This window comes from Chlorocebus sabaeus, chromosome 21 (genome assembly GCF_047675955.1).
Source record: "Chlorocebus sabaeus isolate Y175 chromosome 21, mChlSab1.0.hap1, whole genome shotgun sequence".
NCBI lineage: Eukaryota > Metazoa > Chordata > Mammalia > Primates > Cercopithecidae > Chlorocebus > Chlorocebus sabaeus.
The window spans coordinates 102,497,362-102,517,476 of NC_132924.1; the positions used below are offsets into that span (position 1 = coordinate 102,497,362).

The following is a 20,115-nucleotide window of genomic DNA, read 5'->3' on the forward strand; positions in this document are numbered from 1 at the left end:
ACCGCGTCCGGACTATTTATTTATTTTGAGAATGAGTCTCACTGTGTCGCCCAGGCTGGAGTGCAGTGGTGAGATCTCGGCTCACTTGCCTCTGCCTCCCAAATAGCTGGGATTATAGGCTTGTGCCACCACGCCCGGCTGATTTTTGTATTTCTAGTAGAGAGAGGTTTCACCGTGTTGGCCAGGCTGGTCTTTAACTCCTGACTTCAAGTGACCCTTCTGCCTCAGCTTCCCAAAGTGCTGGGATTATAGGCGTGAGCCACCGCACCTGGCTGGGATTTCCTACTTTTTAAAAACTATTACAACCATAGTGGGTGCTGTGCTGTGCCATCCACATCCGCCTTCAAGACTGGGGCGCTCATTTCTGCAGCTGACGGGAGTTCTACTGATGTCCCCATATGGAATTGTCCTCAGCCAAGTGGGCTGCCTGACCCCCCATGCCTGACGTGGTTAATGTGTGTGTGGAGTGGGGTGAACAAAGGCCTGGTTCCCGTGCCTCAGTGGTATAACTCCAAAGGGCCACTCCAGCTGCAGAGCTTTCCAGGGACCCGGCAAAGGCTGTCATTGCAAGGCTCCCCAGCCTCATCCCTCCCTCTGTTCAGTCTTGCTGCCTTCCCTCCTTACGGTGGCTGTTTCCCAGTGAACCTCTTGCACACATTTCTGTCTGTTTTCTGGGAAAGCTGCCCTAAGATAATCACAGATATTAAAAAGTTTTTTTAAAAAATATTTTTTGTTAACAGTTGTTACTAGAATTCTTTTTAGGAAAAGACGTGTCTTTGAAGAAAAGAACCTTGATAAGTCTCCTGGGGTAAGATGCATGACTTGTGGGAATGGAGGTAGCTGGTGGCTGAGGAGAAGCAACTCGCAGGAAGCAAAAGGAGGAGTCCCTGGTTTTGCTCCCGACCAGGGAGGAGACTGGTAAAGAAGAAAGGGGGGTGGGGGGCGGTGAAAGGGTCGAGCTGGAGACATGGACAAGAGCCAGAGGGGAAGAGAGAGGCTGGGACTGGTGAGAGAGGGCAGAGGACATTGAAGGGGCTGACATTGTACGACTGCGATGTAAGCCTCTCCTGTCTCCCCTCTGAAGTCACCAGTAAACTCCACGCTGTTGACAGAACTCTGGTGAGTGAAGTCAACGAGAGCGCCACGTTTCCCTTCTGAGATGCCTTGTGCAACGGAGAGGCATCAAAGGACACAGCAGCCAGGAGACAGAGGAGGCTGTGCAAGTGGCGAGAGGACGCTTGGGTCTCATCTGAAATGCAGGTGGCAGAGCCAGCTTGGCTGCAGTCAGCTGCCCCTAGCAGACGTCTTCTACAAGGAATGTGTCAGGGCAGAGAAGCCTGGGAAAGGACAAATACTACCTTCTGCCGCCTCTCTTTCTTCCTTTAGGAACCCCGGATATGAAGGACCAGATGCCCAAAGTGGCAGAGAGCATGTTGACAGCTAAAGGGGAACAGTGACCCGTGCAACCGAGGAAGAGTGTTGCTCCGGGCCTCCCTTGACAGTTGTATTCAGAGATAATAACTTCCACTCATTGCACTCAAATTAACCCTGTACCTAGATGACATATCAGAGTCCTCACTGGCATTTTCTCATGGCCTCAAGTTTCATGTGGTTGCCATCCTAATCGGTAGCAGTTTTGTGCAATGCCTTTTGCCTTCTAGTCTTCAGAGGCAGGGTGACATAGCAGGTAAGAGCTTGGGTCCTGAAATTAGATGGGGCTGGGTTTCAAATCTACCCTAGCCTTCAAAAGCTTCTGAGCCTCAGTCTCCAGACCTGCACAATGGTCTCCTATTAACACCTCCCTTACAAGGTCTTTATAAAGACAGGAGATAACGTATGTAAAGCATGCATGGACATGGGCAGCACCCAGTAAATCACGGTTATTATGATTATTTATTCTTTTTGTCTGCCTTAATTTCATGGCTTTAATATTCCTTGGTGTTGAACATTTAGGTGGTTTTTAGTTTTTGTGTATTATAAACAATACTCTTTGTGAAAATACAGACTAATTCAGTACTTTGAATTATTTTATTTTTATTTTTTTGAGACAGGGTCTTGCTATGTTGCCCAGTCTGGAGTACAGTAGCACGATCATGGCTCACTGCAGCCTCGATCTCCCAGGATCAAGCACTCCTCCTGCCTCAGCCTTCTGAGTAGCTGGGACCACAGGTGCGTGCCACCATGCCTGACCAATTTTGTTTATTTTTGGTAGAGATTATGTCTCCCTACATTGCCCAGGCTGGTCTTGAACTCCCGAGCTCAAGCAATCCTCTCTCTTCAGCCTCCCAAAGTGCTGGGATTACAGGCATGAGCCACCACACATGGCCAAATGACCTTTTCACACTTTGTACCCTTTAGCTAATCGACAATAACAGTCAGGTACCTCATAGCATGATTATGAGAATTAAGTGAATTAATACATATAAAGTGCTCAGAACAGTGCCTGCCACCTGGCCCACTGTAGAAACGTGTTTGTCCGCTTTATTATTATAATGATTCCTCACACCTCCACCTGTCCTCCTGCGTCATCACCCCACCCCACCCCGCCCCCGCCCCCAGCTCTGGCACTCGCAGCTGGGTTTAGATGATCCGCTGCTGCTCTGTCTGCCCTCTGTCAGGTGTCATTTTCCCCAACTCCTGCAGAGAAAGAATTCGATTTGCATCGTCTAAAACTTCAGCTGATTCAGAGCCTGAAATTAAGGGAAGGAAACGTCCTGGGAAGTACTGAAGAAGCCTCAGAGCTACACGATCACCTGGGCTCGATTTCTGCTGCAACTTCATGGCCTCATTGACGTGGGCTTCGTGGGTGAGAAACGGGCAGATGGGTCGCCTCTCTTGGGGCAGTTGTTCACTATTCCAGGGAGGAGGGCCAAGCTGGCAGTGGGCAGCATGGTGAGGTTCTAAAAAAGATTACAATCCCTGCCCATAACTGATTCCTTCAGTTTCATTGAGCATTTACCTTATTACCTGGGACATCTCAACAGGGCAGAAAGCCATTAGCTCTGAAGCCAGGCAAACGTGAGTTCACACCTGGCTCAGACACCAACTGACTAGCTGGATAGCTTGGGCGAGTTAATGTCTCTGAGCCTTTGTTTCCTCTTCTCAGAAATGGGGACAAAACTTTCCACACAAGGCTGTGGCTTTGGTTTTAAAGTGTGGTAAAATACATATAACACAAAATGTACCTTCTCATATTTATTTATTTCTATTTTTATTTTTTTGAGATGGGTTCTCGCTCTGTGGCCCAGGCTGGAATGCTGTGGTGTGATCTCGGCTCACTGCAACCTCCGCCTCCCGGGTTCAAGCAATTTGCTTGCCTCAGCCTCCCAAGTAGCTGAGATTATAGGCATGTGCCACCATGCTTGGCTAATTTTGGTATTTTTAGTTGAGACGGGGTTTCACCATGTTGGCCAGGCTGGTCTCAAACTCCTGGCCTCAAGTGATCTGTCCGCCTTGGCTCCCCAAAGTGCTGGGATTACAGGCATGTGCACCACACCTGGCCTCTTTTTTATTTTTTAATTTTGAGATAGGGTCTCACTCTGTTGCCCAGACTGGAGTGCAGCAGCATGATCACAGCTCACTGCAGCCTCGACCTCTCAGGCGCAAGCGTTCCTCCTGCCTCAGCCTCCTGAGTACCTGGGATTACAGGTAAGTGCTACCACACCCGGCCAATTTTTAAATTTTTTTTGTGGCAACAGGGTCTCGCTGTTGTGAGGGTTGGATAATGTACCTTCTTAACTATTTTAAGTGGATAGTTCAACGGCATTAAACACACAGGGTCGTTTTTGAGGATTAAGTGAAATAATGTATATAAAGCCTCTAGCAGGCCAACTAGAGTACAGTGAGTGCTCCGTGGATACAAGGGCCCCTCGCAGGATTCCTCCTGCTATACGTGGTACACCATGTTGTGAAGGAGAGCAAGAAGGCCTCAGTGGGTTTGGGGCTGAAGTTCAAACCCTTGTTCCTCCCTTATCATGGCCTGGCTGCTCCATCTGCAGCCACTGCTTATCGCTGAGTTGGTTCTGTGTGGAAACCTTGTCTTGGGAGGAAGAGGCAGAGGAGCTGGCAGTCTCAGGAGATCTGTTTCCTGAGAGAACCACCCTCAAATATCCGATAGCCCTCATGGGAAAGAGGGAGCAGCCTTATCAGGGTCTTTCCAAATAGATGAACGAGGCCAATGGCTGAAAATTCCAGGGAGCAGATTTCAACGTAATAGAAGGAGGCCATCTTGGCCATTGCCTGTGGACCTAAGACATGGGAAGTCACTCCTCAGTCTTTAGGGTGGTTTTTGGCTCCTGTTTTTGTTCTTTTTTTTTTGAGACAGAGTCTTACTTTGTCACCCAGACTGGATCGCAGTGGTGACATTGTGGCTCACTGCAAACTCAGCCTCCTGGGTTCAAGCAATTCTCCTGCCTCAACCTCCCGAGTAGCTGGGATTACAGGTGTGTGCTACCATGCCCAGCCAATTTTTTGTATTTTAACTAGAGACAGGGTTTTGCCATGTTGGTCAGGCTGGTCTCAAAATCCTGACTTCAAGTGATCCACCTGCCTGGGCCTCCCAAGGCTGGAATTACAGGTGTGAGCCACTGTGCCCGGCCTGTTTTTTTTTTTTGTTTTTTTTTTTTTTAGGACAGAGTCTCACTCTGTTGCCTAGCCTGGAGTGCAGTGGCATGATCATGGCATACTGCAACCTTGACCTCTCAGGCTCAAGCAATCCTCATGGCTCAGCCTCCCAAGTAGCTAGCACCACAGGCACATACCACCATGCCTGGCTAATTGTTTTGATTTTCTGTAGAGACAAGGTCTGACTATGTTGCCCTGGCTTGTCTGGAACTCCTAGGCTCAAGTGATCCTCCCTTCTCGGCCTCGCAAAGTGCTGAGATTTCAGGCGTGAGCCACCACGCCTGGCCTGTTTTGATTTTTTGTTTAGTCAAAGCAATATAGCGTGTAGTTTGAAAATTCAATTATAATAAAAGACTCCCAACAAGTCTCCTTCCCCACTCCTTGCCCACCCAGGCAGGCTCCTCTGCAGAGGCAACTTTTCTAGCTATTTCTTCTGGTTCTTATCTCCACATTTCCAAATAATGTGCTCACTCATATATTTCTTCATTTATCAATTTTAGGTAATATCTGTTGGTTTTCTGTTATTGGTAGATGAGGATTTGATGTTTTCCCACAACCTCCATCCTCTGATCACACATTTTAGTTAAATAAATATTTGGTGTATAGTTATTGTGATTACAAATCATTTCAGTCTTTGCCACGTCTTAAAAAACACTATAGGATCTGGCTCCTGGCTCCCTGTCCCCCTCACCTCCAGCTGTTTCCCTCTCACTCACTCATCTCCAGCATCACTGGCCTCCCTGGCTTTTCAGACCTGAGAACACTCCTGCCCCAGGACCTTTGCACTTGCCCTTCTCTCCATCAGAGTGCGCCCCTCCCTGACATTTCCTGTCCGCTTCCTTGTTTCATCCCCGACTCTGTTAAAATGTCACCTGATTAGAGAGAACTTCCTGGCTCTCCTATCTAAAATAATACCCTTACTGCCATCCACTTACTCAGCTTTACTTTTCTTCACAGATGTCACACACACACACACAGACACCCTGGCATCATATTATATACTTATTGACTTGAATATCAATTATATATTTATTGAGGGCAGGAACTTTGTTTACTGTTAGGTTTCCCCGGGCCTGGAAACATGCCTGGTGCATAGACAGCTGTCAGTAAACCTTTTAGAGTAAAGGAATGCTAAGCCTGTTGATTTCCTGTGCTTTAATTTTGTTGTTTGTACAATTTCCTACCCTCCCTCTCCCCAAAGTTAATATTTATCTTGGTTTTTCACTTTGCTTTGTATGTAGCACATCCTCCAACAGCCCTTCAATCCAAGTTGTTCATACAAATGAATCAGATAATCTGCTGTATTTAAATTCCCCTCTGCATTCAAAAGCAATGCAGGAATCACATAAATTGAGATAAAATATCCACATTGTTAGATAAAGGGGCATGGAGGACAGAACTTAGATTGGTAGCCAAGCATCTTTGACCGCGTAGCCAAGCATCTTTGACCGTGGCCCACTCCTTGCGTTAGACCTCCTCTTGGAATTGTGGGCGGCCCCTACAAGGAGGCGGGGCGTGCTCTGGGATCCGACCACGGGCAGGCAAGACAGTGTTGTGCAGATAACAAGCCTCTCCAGAGGGAAGAGAGGCACCTCACACGCTGAGGCCTTTTGTGACGTCACCAATCAATAATTCTCACCTTCTTCTCCTGGGAAGAGGGAGGGAGTGGGCAAATGGGTTGAGAGAAAGGCCACAGTTACTCTTTCCAACACTTTTGGAAGGATGGAAGTTCCTATTAATAGCTCAGATTAGAGAAAGGGAAGAGACAGAGGATCTTTCTCCTCCTCCTCTATTAGTTGCTTTTTTTTTTTTTGGTTGAGATACAGTCTTGCTCTGTCACCCAGGCTGGAGTGCAATGGTGCGATCTTGGCTTACTGCAACCACCCCATCCCAGGTTCAAGCAATTCTCATGCCTCAGCCTCCCAAGTAGCTGGGATTATAGGCACCCACCCCACCACGCCCGGCTAATTTTTGTATTTTTAGTAGAGATGAGGTTTCGCCATGTTGGCTAGGTTGATCTTGAACTCCTGGCCTCAAACGATTCGCCCACCTTGGCCTCCCAAAAGTGCTGGGATTAAAGGCGTGAGCCACTGCGCCTGGCCCTCTATTAGTTCCTTTCTATTCCCTCTGGTATTCACCTCCTGGAGCTCTGTACCAGCCTGCAAGGGTGACTCTCTAGCCCTATTATCCTGGGATTTTCCCTCATTGTCACCTTGTGAATTTCCTCACCTCCCTCCTTGTTGCATTCCCTGTTCCCTAGGTTGCATTTTAGTGTAGCACAGCCTGCAGTGGCTTACCAAAAAAAAAAAAAAAAAAAAAAAAAGGCCATGGCACCAAAGTTCCCAATGCCTGGCAGACTGAAAATATCTTCACCCACCCTCATAATGATTAATAGTTTGGCTGGGTATATAGTCTGTGTCAGAAATGATCTTTTCTCGTAATTTTGAAGGCTTTGCTCCACTGTGTTTTTGCTTTCATTACTGCTGTTAGAAGTTTGATGTCATTCTAATTTCTTGATCTTTTTATGTGATCGGCTTTTTCTCTGTGAAAGATTTTAGGAGCTGCACTAGTTTTCTGTTGCTGTTGTAATAGATAACCAAGAATGTAGCAACTTAAAACAACATGAACATTTTTTTTGGAGACAGAGTTTCGCTCTTGTCACCCAGGCTGGAGTGCAGTGGCACAATCTCAGCCACCTCCCAGGTTCAAGCAATTCTCCTGCCTCAGCCTCCTGAGTAGCTGGGATTACAGGCGTGCACCCCCGGCTAATTTTTGTATTTTTAGTAGAGATGTGGTTTCACCATGTTGGCTAGGTTGGTCTTAAATCCCTGACCTCAGCAATCCGCCCTCCTTGGCCTCCCAAAGTGCTGGGATTATGGACGTGAGCCACCACGCCAGTCAAACTTATTATTTTATAGTAGATCAGAAGTCCAACATGGATCTCACTGGGCCATCTAAGTGTTGGCTGGATGCATTCCTTCCAGAGGCTCTAGAAGAGAATCTGTCTTCTTGCCTTTTCAGCTTCCAGAAGCTGCCCACTTTACTTGGCTCATGGTCCCTTCCTTCATCTCAAAGCCAGCAGCCTTGGGCCAAGTCCTTCACAGGCTGCCATTTGTCCAGTTCTACCTTTTGTGGCTCTCTCTGCAACTTTTAAGGACTCTTGTGGTTACACTGGACCCATCCAGATAATCCAGGATAATCTCCCTGTGTTAAAATCAGATGATTAGCAAGCTCAAGTCCCCCTTGCCATAACCTAACAAATTCACAGGTTCTGGGGATTAGAACATAGACATCCTGGGGCAAGGGGCAGTTATCCTGCCCATCACAGGATCTTTGTTTATTTCCAGTGTTCTAAAATTTAATGAAAATATGCCTTGATGATAGGTATTTTTTTTTTTTCTTTTTCATTTGTTCACTGTGCTAAGTAATTGGTGAGTCTTTCATTCTAGAAACTCATGTTCTTCAGTCCTGGAGGTTTTCTTGCATTTCTTCATTGAAAGCTTCTTCTACTTTCTTTTTTGCTTCCCTACCTGCCCCCAGAACTCTTATTAGCCAGAAACTGAACCTCCTGGTCTGTGTCACTCGTTTTGTTATTTGATTCCATACCACCTATTTCTTTCTTTTTCTTTTTCTTTTTTTTTTTTTTTTTTTTTTTGAGATGGAGTCTCACACTCTCGCCCAGGCTGGAGTGCAGTGGCACCATCTCGGCTCACTGCAAGCTCCACCTCCCAGGTTCATGCCATTCTCCTGCCTCAGCCTCCCGAGTAGCTGGGACTACAGGTGCCCACCACCATGCATGGCTAACTTTTTGTATTTTTAGTAGAGACAGGGTTTCACCATGTTAGCCAGGATGGTCTCAATCTCCTGACCTCGTGATCTGCCCGCCTCGGCCTCCCAAAGTGCTGAGATTACAGGCGTGAGCCACCACACCCAGCCTATACCACCTATTTCTTTATTTTTTATTCTAGCTTTAATAGAAGAGTTCCACGATTTTATATTCTATTGAATTTAAAACTTTTGCTATGAAAATTTTATTTCCAAAAGCTCTCTAAAATAAGTAAGCTGGGCACAGGGATGCAGGCCTGTAGTCCTAGCTACTTGGGAAGTTGAAGCAGGAAGATCCCTTAAGCCCAGGAGTTCGAGTCCAGCCTGGGCAACACAGTAAGACTCCTGTCTCTAAAATAAATAAATCAATAGGCCAGGCACAGTGGCTCACGCCTATAATCCCAGCACTTTGGGAGGCCAAAGTGGGCGGATCACCTGAGGTCAGGAGTTCAAGACCAGCCTGGCCAACATGGTAAAACCCCGCCTCTACTAAAAATACAAAAATTATCTAGGCGTGGCAGTGGGCGCCTGTAATCCCAGCTACTCAGGAGGCTGAGGCAGGAGAACTGGTTGAACCCAGGAGGCGGAGGTTGCAGTGAGCTGAGACTACACCACTGCACTCCACCCTGGGTGACAAGAGCAAAACTCCATCTCAAAAAAAAAATATATTTTTTGTTAAAGACAAAGTTTCACTTTTTTGCCTAGACTGGTCTCCAACTCCTGACTTCAAGCAATCCTCCCACCTTGGACTTCCAAAGTGCTGGGATGACAGGCAAGAGCCATCACACCTACCCCTCATCCCCTCCTGTCTATTTTTACTGTTACTGCCTTAGGTTAGGTTGTCATCCCTCTATCTTGGACAATTACAAGAATCTCCTAAATGATTTCCCTGACTCCAGTACCATTACCCTCCAATATCTATGCTGGCAACAGAACTGGTATTAAGTTGCAAACACCTGATTATTTTGTCTCCTCTTTAAATCCATCAAGAGCTCCTCTGCTGCTTTCAGATTAATTTCCAAAAGGCCTTTAGCATGTCAGGATGGAGGAGAGAAGAGTTGAATTTGGAGGTTTTAGAACGTGGATGACAATATCCAGTTACATCTTAAGAAAACAGTACCCAACCAGGCTTCCTTCAGCCACCCACTGATGTCTTTACATTGCTCCATTTCATAGTCACGCTTCTTAAGAAAGGTACCTCTGCATCATTTCAGCTCTTGTTTGTTTCTTGGATAATTTGGCTTCTGTCCCCAAAACACCAGAGAAACCACTCTTCTAACATCACCATTGGATAATTTTCTTTTTTTCTTTCTTTCTTTTTTTTTTTTTTTGAGACACAGTCTTGCTCTGTTGCCCAGGCTGGAGTGCAGTGGTGCAATCTCGGCTCACTGCAACCTGTGCCTCCTGCGTTCAAGCAATTCTCCTGCCTCAGCCTCCCGAGTAGCTGGGACTACAGGTGCGTACCACCACGCCTGGCTAATTTTTTATGTTTTTAGTAGAGATGGGGTTTCACTGTGTTCTCGATTCCCTGACCTCGTGATCTGTCTGCCTTGGCCTGCCAAAGTGCTGGGATTACAGGCGTGAGCCACCATGCCCAGATGGATACTTTTCTTTGCATTTTAAAATGTTTAATTTAGAAATAATTTCAGATTTACAAAAAGTTGCAAATATAGTAAAAAACAAAACCTAAAACCCACATATACTTTACCCAGCTCCCCTAAAGTGCATCATACATAACCTCAATACAATTAACAAAACCAGAAAATTAACACTGATAGCATTAACTAATCTATACACCTTAATTTAAATTTTGTCAGTTGTTCTGCTAATGGGACAGAATCCAATCCAGGATCACACATTGTGTTAGATTGTGTATTAGTCCATTCTCATGCTGCTAATAAAGACATACCCCGAACTGGGTGCTTTACAAAGGAAAGAGGTTTCACTGATTCACAGTTCAGCATGACTGGGGAGGTCTCAGAAAACTTATAGTCAGCTGAGCACAGTGGCTCATGCCTGTAATCCCAGCACTTTGGGAGGCTGAGGCAGGTGGATCACCTGAGGTCAGGAGTTCAAGACCAGCCTGGCCAGCATGGTGAAACCCCATCTCTACTAAAAATACAAAAATTATCTGGGTGTGGTGGCATGTGCCTGTAATCCCAGCTACTCAGGAGGCTGAGGCAGGAGAATCGCTTGAACCCAGGAGGCAGAGGTTGCAGTGAGCTGAGATCACTCCACAGCACTCCAACCTGGGCAGGGAAACCATAAAGGAGATTCTTGTAATTGTCCAAGACAGAGGGATGACAACCTAACCTGAGAGCAGAGGTTGCAGTGAGCCAAGATCACTCCATAGCACTCCAGCCTGGGCAACAGAGCGATACTCAAAAAATATATGTCAGGTTATATGTCAAGGGGGAATTAAGGTTGCAAAGGGAATTAAGGTACAAGCTGGAATTAAGGTTGCTAGTTGCTGGTATGGGTAGATTAATCCAGATTATCCTAGCAGGCCCAATACAATCACAAAAGTCCTTACATATGGAAGAGGGAAGCAGAAGAGACAGAACTAAAGAGATGGCAGCAACTTGAGGACTCAGCCTGAAATTGCCGGCTTTGAAGATGGAGGAATGGGGCAATGAGCCAAGAACTGTGGGAGGGCTCTGGAAGAAAAGGCAAAGGAAACGATTTCTCTTGTAGAGCTTTAAGCAGGAACATGGTCCTTTGACGCCTTGATTTTAGCCCAGTGAGACTCATTTCAGGCATCTGACTCATGGAAGTACAAGATAATAAATTTGTGTTGATTTAAGCCGTTATGTTTGGGATAATTTGTTATAGCAGCAAAGGTGAACTAATACAGATTTTGATACCTAGACGTGGGGTGCTGCTGTAACAAATGCCTAAAAATGTGGAATTGAGCAGTGAGAAGAGGCTGGAAGAGTTTTGAGGAGCTTGATAGAAAAAGCCTGAATTGGGCCAGGCGTGGTGGCTCAAGCCTGTAATCCCAGCACTTTGGGAGGCCGAGAGGGGCGGATCACGAGGTCAGGAGATCGAGACCATCCTGGCTAACACAGTGAAACCCCATCTCTACTAAAAAATACAAAAAACTAGCCGGGTGAGGTGGCGGGCGCCTGTAGTCCCAGCTACTTGGGAGGCTGAGACAGGAGAATGGCGTAAACCCAGGAGGTGGAGCTTGCAGTGAGCTGAGATCCAGCCACTGCACTCCAGCCTGGGTGACAGAGTGAGACTGTGTCTCAAAAAAAAAAAAGAAAAAACCTGAATTGCCTTGAACGGGCTGTTAGTAGAAATATGAATGTTAGTAATTCTGCCAGTCAAGCCCCAGAAAGAAGTGAGGGGCATGGGAGAGAAAACATATATCACCCCAGAGAATACCAAAATCGTCACAAACAAGCTGTTGGTAGAAATATGGATATTAAAGACATTGCTGATGAGGGCTTGTTTTAGTCCATTTTCTACTGCTATAACAGAATACCACAGACTGAGTAGTGTATAAAGAATAGAAGTCGGCCAGGCATGGTGGCTCACGCCTGTAATCCCAGCACTTTGGGAGGCTGAGGTGGGTGGATCACTTGAGGTTAGGAGTTCAAGCCTAGCCTGGCCAACATGGTGAAACCCCTCTCTACTAAAAAAAAAATATATATATATATATATATATATATATATAAAATTAGCTGGGCATGGTGGTGGGTGCCTGTAATCTCGGCCTCTCGAGGCAGGAGAATCACATGAACTCGGGAGGTGGAGGTTGCAGTGAGCTGATATCCATCTCTATTGCACTCTAGCCTGGGTGACAAGAGCGAAACTCTGTCTCAATAATAATAATAATAATAATAATAGAAGTCTACTTGGCTCATGGTTCTGGAGGCTGGGAAGTCCAAGACATGGCACTGGCATCTGTTGAGGGTTATCCTGTGGTAGGAGGCATCACATGGCAAATGAGCATGTAAGAGAGATAGTTTTATCCTTTTACCAAGAGCCCACTCCTACTATGACTATAACTAAGTACTGAAACTAACCCACTCTCATAACAGCATTAATCTATTCATGAGGGCAGAGTTCTGATGACCTAATCAGCTCTTAGAGGTCCCACCTCTTAATACAGTCACAATGGCAAATAAATTTTAACATGAGTTTTGGAGGAACATTTAAATGACAGCAGGAATTATTGGAATTCCTTACTTACTTCAATTATTGGAATAGAAGTAAGGGAATCCTTGTTATGTAGTAGCAGAAAGCTGAGCAGAATTGTGTACTACAGTCATATGGAGAGCAGAATTTATAAATGATGTGATTGGACATTTAGCTGAGGACATTTCCAATCAATGCATTGAAGATGCAGCCTTGTTTCTTCTCGCTGTTTATAGCAAAATGCAAGAGGAAATAAATCGAATGAGGGGAAAATTGTTAAAGAGGACTGAGGACTTGGATTATTTGGGAATTTACCAGGCTAGATTGCAAAAGATGTTAAAATTAAGATATTCACTATCAGGAAAGCATGCTGTATAGGAAGACCGAAAGGTATCTAGACAACATTTTGGGAATACCTTAGAAAGATTAAAAAAAAAAAAAAAAAAAAAGTCACATGAAAGGCTCTTTAGACCAGGCACAGTGGCTCAAATCTGTTATTTCAACACTTTGGGAAGCCGAGGTAGGAGGATCACTTGAACCCAAGTGTTTAAGACCAGCCTGGGCAACAGAGTGAGGTCCTGTCTCTAACAACAACAACAACAAACAGTGACATGCCTAACAGTGGCACGTGTCTGTAGTCCTAGCTACTCAGGAGGCTGAGGTGGAAGGATCGCATGAGCCCAGGAAGTTGAAGCTACAATGAGCCCTCATAGCACTACTGCACTCCATCCTGGGTGACAGAGTGAGATCCTGGATCAAAAAAAGAAAAACAAACAAACAAAAAAGAAGGTTGTTTAAAGAGTGTGGGATTCACAAGAATCCCAGCCATCTCGGCAAAAACCAAACATAGAGAAAAGGTTATCTTGAAAGGATCTGTGCACGAGCCTCTTATCTAATGGAATGAATCCCCATGATATTCACAGGAAACCCACTAGGCTCTTGAGAATTTTATTCCAGTAGAAATACTGCCAGCTTGGACTGAAAGGGAGAGAGAGAGGATGAAATGTAAGAAGGCTGTGGACCCCCAAAATTCTACTGGCAAGAAACAGGCTGGTAAAACTATTCGGCTGCAAATATCAGCTACGTTTTATGAAAAAGGAATGATGACTCAGAGGGCCAAGGTTTGAGCCCAGAGGGTCGGGTGGAGCCTTGAACCACATTGCCAGGTCTTGAAAACTAATGTTGTTTGCCCAGATATCTATATCTATATCTATATATATCTATATATCTCTCTCTATATATATATATATGTTTTTGTTTTTGTTTTTTTTGAGACAGTCTCGCTCTGTCACCCAGGCTGGAATGCAATGGCGTGATCTCAGCTCACTGCAACCTCCACTTTCCAGGCTCAAGTGATCCTCCCACCTCAGCCTCTTGAATAGCTGGGACTACAGGCATGCACCACCATGCCTAGCTACCTTTTTTTTTTTTTTTTTTTTTTTTTTTGGTAGAGACGGAATTTCACTATGTTGCCTGGACTGGTCTTGAACTCCTGATCCGCCCACCTTGGCCTCCCAAAGTGCTCGGATTACAGGTGTGAACACCACCACTCCTGGCCTGCCTGGATAGATTTTGAAATTGTGTGGGACTGGTGCTTCCTTTTTTACTTCTGTTTTCTCCCTTTTTTGAATGAGAATGTCTACAATTGCTATTTTATGCCTGTCTCACCATTGTATCTTGGGAACAGATAACTTGTTTTCTATTTTCAAACATCCACGGATGGAGAGAAGTTTTGCCCCATGAGGGACTGTACCAACAGCCTCACCTGTATTTGATTTAAATGATATAGATGATGAGATTTGGGACTTTTGAGCTGATGAGACTTCAATGACATTTTGCATTTGAGCTGTTGCTGCAATGGGTTGAGACTTTATGGGTGAATATATTTTTGCACTTAGGACAGATGTGAATCTTTGGGAACCAGAGGGCAAACTAAGTTTGTGGCAATTTGTTATATCAAAAATAGGAATTTCACACATGGACCAATGGATATCAATAGATACTTTTCAACCTACAATATCTCATTCCATATGTTGGCTTTCTTGCCCCAATATATTTCTGTTTTCCTTGCTTCTCTTGAGACTTCTCAGTCTTTTTTTTTTTTTTTTTAACATTTTTAAATAATAGAGATGAGGTCTTGCTATTTTGACCAGGCTGGTCGTGAACTTCTGGCCTCAAGTGATCCTCCCATCCAGGCCTCTCAAAGTACTGGGATTACAGGTGTGAGTCACCACGCCTGGCCAGAGAATTCTCAGTCTTTATGCTGACTCCTTCCTCTACCTGTCTCTTAGATGTCTGCACTGTTCAGAATTCTGTCGTAGACCATTCTCTTCTCCATGAGCACACTGTCTTTGCATAGTCTCAACCCATTCCCTAGAATTCCACCTCTACCTATATCCAAATCTGTATCTCCAGTCCAGCCCTCTTTCCTGAGTCCTGGACACAGGTAATATCTGTTTCCAGCACGTCTCCGTGTGACTATTCTAGCAGACACTGCAATCTCATCCTTTCATTGTTCACCTTGCATGCTTCCAGTGTACCAGCCATTCACAGTTCTTTGCTGAGCAAAGCGCACATTCCCTTGCAGCTGTGACTCTGTTTGGATGGAATGCTCTTCTCTCCATTCTTCCTCCTAGCTAAAAGATGTCTTTCAAGACTTATTTCAAGAAATGGGACCAGGTGCGGTGGCTCATCCCTGTAATCACAGCACTTTGGGAGGCCGAGGCAGGTGGATCACCTGAAGTCAGGAGTTCAAGACCAGCCTGGCCAACATGGCAAAACCCCATTTCTACTAAAATGCAAAATTTAGTTGGGCATGGTGGTGTGTGCCTGTAATCCCAGCTACTCGGGAGGCTGCCCATCCCTTGAACCCAGGAGGCAGAGGTTGCAGTGAGGCAAGATTGCACCACTGCACTCCAGCCTGGGCGACGGAGCAAGACTCCATCTTAAAACAAAAACAAACGAACAAACAAAAAACAACAACAAAAAAAGAAAACAACTACTTAACACAGGAACAGAGATCCAAATAAAGAAAGAAAAAACAAAAAATAAACATAAAATAAAGAAGTGACTAATTTGTTAAACTTTCTCTCTTCCTTGGATTTCAACCTGCATCCCTCTTCTGTTTGCCTTTAATAGCCCCATAGCATCACTACAGTCACCCATTAATGTGTTCGTCCAGCAAGTATTGACCTCTAGGCACTGCCCGAGGCTCTAAGATACAAAGGTGAACAGGACTTGGTCTCTACCTTCACACTGGAGTTTAGAGAAGGAAACAACTAATTTGTCAATTCCAATATGCTGCATTACAAGTCAAGGAAGACTGGGGATAGAAAGAAGTATAGGAAATGGCATTTCAGGCAGCAATCTATGCACACCTGGAGACTGGAGAAAGAAGGATGTTTTCGAGGACCTCAAGATTTCTCTGGGCCAGGTGCAATAGCTCATGCCTGTAATCCCAGCTACTGAGGAAGCTGAGGCGAGAGAATCTCCTGAGCCTAGGAGTAGTGTAAGTGCGAATGCGCTACTGCACTCCAGCCTGGTTGACAGAGCGAGACCTTATCTCGATAAATAAATAAATAAACAAACAAACAAATAAATTCCTGTGGAATTTAGAAGGGGGTAGTGGTAGGCTGTGAGATACAAAACCAGAGAGGTTGACAGGAGCCCTGATCAAGTCCCAACTCCTTTGATCTTGCAGAGCAAAGGGAGCCTTTGGAGGCATTAAAAGGGGACTACTGTGGCAATAGTCTGGAAAATGGATTGGAAGGGAAACAGATAGAAGAGGTTACGGTTACCCAAGTAAGAGATAATGGTGACTAGTGGGGGTGGAGAGATGTTGGGGAAGATATAGTTGTTGGATATTAGAAGACAGGCAGAGTTTGAGGCTGATACTTAGGGGCCTTTCATTTTTGTCTCCCCTACAAGTCAGTCTTATTCACCTTAGCAGCCACAGCAATTAGAAAAATGCCTGGTACCTACGGGGTGCTTGACAAATATTTCCTTAATTCCATTTCTTCAGAATGACTGCATTTTAAAAATTAAAATGCAAGATAATGTAACTAGACAGAATTTGAAAATGAGATTGTCCTGGGAAAACCCGGGTAGCTGTACTTAGAGAGAAACTTCCAGGAGAGATGTGGGTCTGCTATTCTCTTGGCCCTCTTGCTTGGTCCTGCAATGAAAATTGCATTTAATCATCCTCCATTTTTCTCAGAGAGTGAGAAAATCCACTTGATTAGTGTGAATAGCTGTAAATTAGCATAAAAAATATTCTAAAGTAATTCTAAGGAATCTTATCTTTTGCCTGAGAATCTGCCAGCAGAGACCTAGCTGGGTTTCGTGGGTCCTTGTCATTATTGTGAGTGAAGCTTTTGCAGTGGATTAAGACATGGATCAGTTCAGTCTAGTGGAATGAATGTCAGTCAGGGATAACTGGTTTCAGGACCCACATCAACCACTTACTCTGAAATTGAATAGGTTATTTAGGCTTTTTCAGTCTAATCTATTCTGCAGAGACAATGATCCCTACCTTGTACCCAGGTAAGACTTCTACTTTTATTATGGACCTCAGGCACGCATCGGGTCCTTTCTCCAGCAGTCGACATTTGCAAGGTCAGCTGTACATTTATCTTCAGAGTAGCTTGAGAAGATTTAGTGCCCTTCTTGTGGAGCCATTAATTCTTCAAGTAGGGTTCAGCCGGAAGGACCCACTCCTGAACACAGAGCACTTAAAAGGCCAGCGCTGTAGGTGAGAGCCAGTTCCTCTTTTCTTTGTTTGTTTGTTTCTTTCTTTTTTTTTTTTTTTTGAGATGGAATCTCACTTTGTTGCCTAGGCTGGAGTGCAGTGGCATGATCTCGGCTCACTGCAAACCCTGCCTCCCAAGTTCAAACAATTCTTCTGCTTCAGCCACCCAAGTAGCTGGGACTACAGGCACGCGCTGCCAAGCCCACCTAATTTTTGTATTTTTAGTAGAGACGGGGTTTCACCATGTTGTGCAAGCTGGTCTCAAACTCCTGACCTCAAGTGATCTGCCCTCCTCAACCTCGCCAGAGAGCCAGTTTCTGATCTAGGAAATGTTTCACTGTGGCTGGGTCCATGGGGCAGTTGCTATTGTTTCCCAGATAATAACACAGGCAACTAGCTGGTCACGGTGGCTCATGCCTGTAATCCTGGCATTCTGGGAGGCTGAGGTGGATGGATCACCTGAGGTTGGGAGTTCGAGACTATCCTGACCAACATAGAGAAACTGTCTCTACTAAAAATACAAATTTAGCTGGGCGAGGTGGGGCAAGCCTGTAATCCCAGCTACTCGGGAGGCTGAGGCAGGAGAATTGCTTCAACCTGGGAGGCAGAGTTTGTGGTGAGCCAAGATCGCGCCATTGCACTCCAGCCTGGGCAACAAGAGCGAGACTTCATCTAAAAAAATAATAATAATAATAATAGCCGGGCATGGTGGCTCACGCCTGTAATTCCAGCACTTTGGGAGGCGGAAGCAGGCGGATCACGAGGTCAGGAGATCGAGACCACGGTGAAACCCCTTCTCTACTAAAAATACAAAAAATTAGCCGGGCGAGGTGGCAGGTGCCTGTAGTCCCAGCTACTCAGGAGGCTGAGGCAGGAGAATGGTGTCAACCCAGGAGGCGGAGCTTGCAGTGAGCCGAGATGGGCCACTGCACTCCAGCCTGGGCGACAGAGCAAGACTCCATCTCAAAGAAAAAAAAAAATATATATATATATATGTGTGTGTGTGTGTGTGTGTGTGTGTGTGTATATAATAATAAAATAATAACACTGGCAACCATGAATATAGCACTTCTTATGTGCCAGGTATTGTTCTAAGCACCTCGTGTATATTTTGTTCTAGAGAAGCAGACTTCTGGTAGACTGCCCTAACTCCCACCCTGGCAGGGAGTGGTGAGTCCCTAGAGAGGGCCAGTCCACCTTGGGCTCACTGCATTTTCTTTCTTTTTTTTTTTTTTTTTGTTTGAGACGGAGTCTCACTCTGTCGCCCAGGCTGGAGTGCAGTGGCTGGATCTCAGCTCACTGCAAGCTCCGTCTCCCGGGTTTACGCCATTCTCCTGCCTCAGCCTCCCGAGTAGCTGGGACTACAGGCGCCCGCCACCTCGCCTGGCTAGTTTTTTGTATTTTTTTTTTTTTTTTAGTAGAGACGGGGTTTCACCGTGTTTGCCAGGATGGTCTCGATCTCCTGACCTCGTGATTCGTCTCGGCCTCCCAAAGTGCTGGGATTACAGGCTTGAGCCACCGCGCACGGCCGGGCTCACTGCATTTTCTCATATCCATTCTTCTTCATGGTCTCCAACACAGTGATCCTTGGGGAAACTGAGGAAACTCAATAACAATTTGTAAAATAGAGGCAAGAATAATGGCTGTTTCCTCTGCATAGAAGCAGAGCAGCATGGCTTGGAGTTAAGCGTATCTGATTGGAACTCAGAGAGTCACATCCCGAATGGGAAAGTTACTGGCATCTCTCCACACCCAAGACTTCCTGGTAAAGTGAGATCATCGTATTTGACTTCCAGGGTCTCAGTCAGAGGACAGCTGCTAGCCCCACAGAGGACAGCTGCTGGCATAGCGTTTGGTGTATAATAGGCACCTCAACAGACACTGTTCCCCACCCCAGTGAATTACCTCTCTCCTTGCATCTGCCTCCCTAATGTTTTCACCCTTTAAGACCTAGCTGACCTAGCTGAAGTTGAAGAACTTTCCAGGTCCCCTCGACCATGTTTTCACTCTTCAAGACCTAGCTGAAGTTTAAGAACTTTCTGGGCCCCCTCCACCATTTCCCACTGGAACGGCCCTGGCATGGATGTGGATGGCACTCAACATTTCCTGTGTTCCCTGCTAAACCGTGAAGGCCTTGAAGGCCGGGATGCCATCTTTTAATTGCTCAACAAATATCTGGAACATCAAAGGTGAGCACAGACGTGAAAATACCTTATTTGTAATTTGGAATATTATATTTTAAAAAAAGGTTTAAAAAACGTCTTTTTAATTCTTGGGGAGTAGTACTGTTTCTAAAAGAGAAATTTTGTTGTTTTTGTAATTTTTAAATTTTGATGTAACTTCAAACACAGAAAAGTTACAGTTACAAAGAGTTCCTGTAAGTAAGCCTTTTACCAAGATTCACCAGTTGTCCGCATTTTACCCCATTCGCTTTGTCATCCTCTCTCTGAATATGTTTATACAGATGCATGTTTTTCTGAACTGTTTGTAACCGGGAGACATGGTGCTCGTTTACCCCTAAATATTCAGTGTGTATTTCCTGATAATGGTGCTCTCTTCCTTTTTTTTTTTTTTGAGATGGAGTCTTGCTGTTGTCGCCTGAGCTAGAGTGTAATGGTGCGATCTCAGCTCACTCCAACCTCTGCCTTCCAGGTTCCAGCAATTCTCCCACCTCAGCCTCCGAGTAGCTGAGATTACAGGTGCCCGCCACCACACCCAGCTAATTTTTGTATTTTTAGTAGAGACGGGGTTTCACCATCTCTAGTTGGTTGGTCAGG

The 20,115-nt window shown here is 45.3% G+C and overlaps 1 long non-coding RNA gene across 1 annotated transcript in view; it reads left to right on the forward strand.

Moving 5' to 3' along the window:
* The first annotated feature begins 2,575 nt into the window (after nt 1-2,575).
* The window catches only part of LOC119626204 (uncharacterized), a 28,334-nt gene continuing 10,794 nt past the window's right edge, over nt 2,576-20,115 (forward strand). Inside the window, exons 1-2 of the long non-coding RNA XR_012090407.1 lie at nt 2,576-2,806; nt 3,551-3,648. This is a non-coding gene — a long non-coding RNA (uncharacterized lncRNA). The remainder of the gene's footprint in view (nt 2,807-3,550; nt 3,649-20,115) is intronic.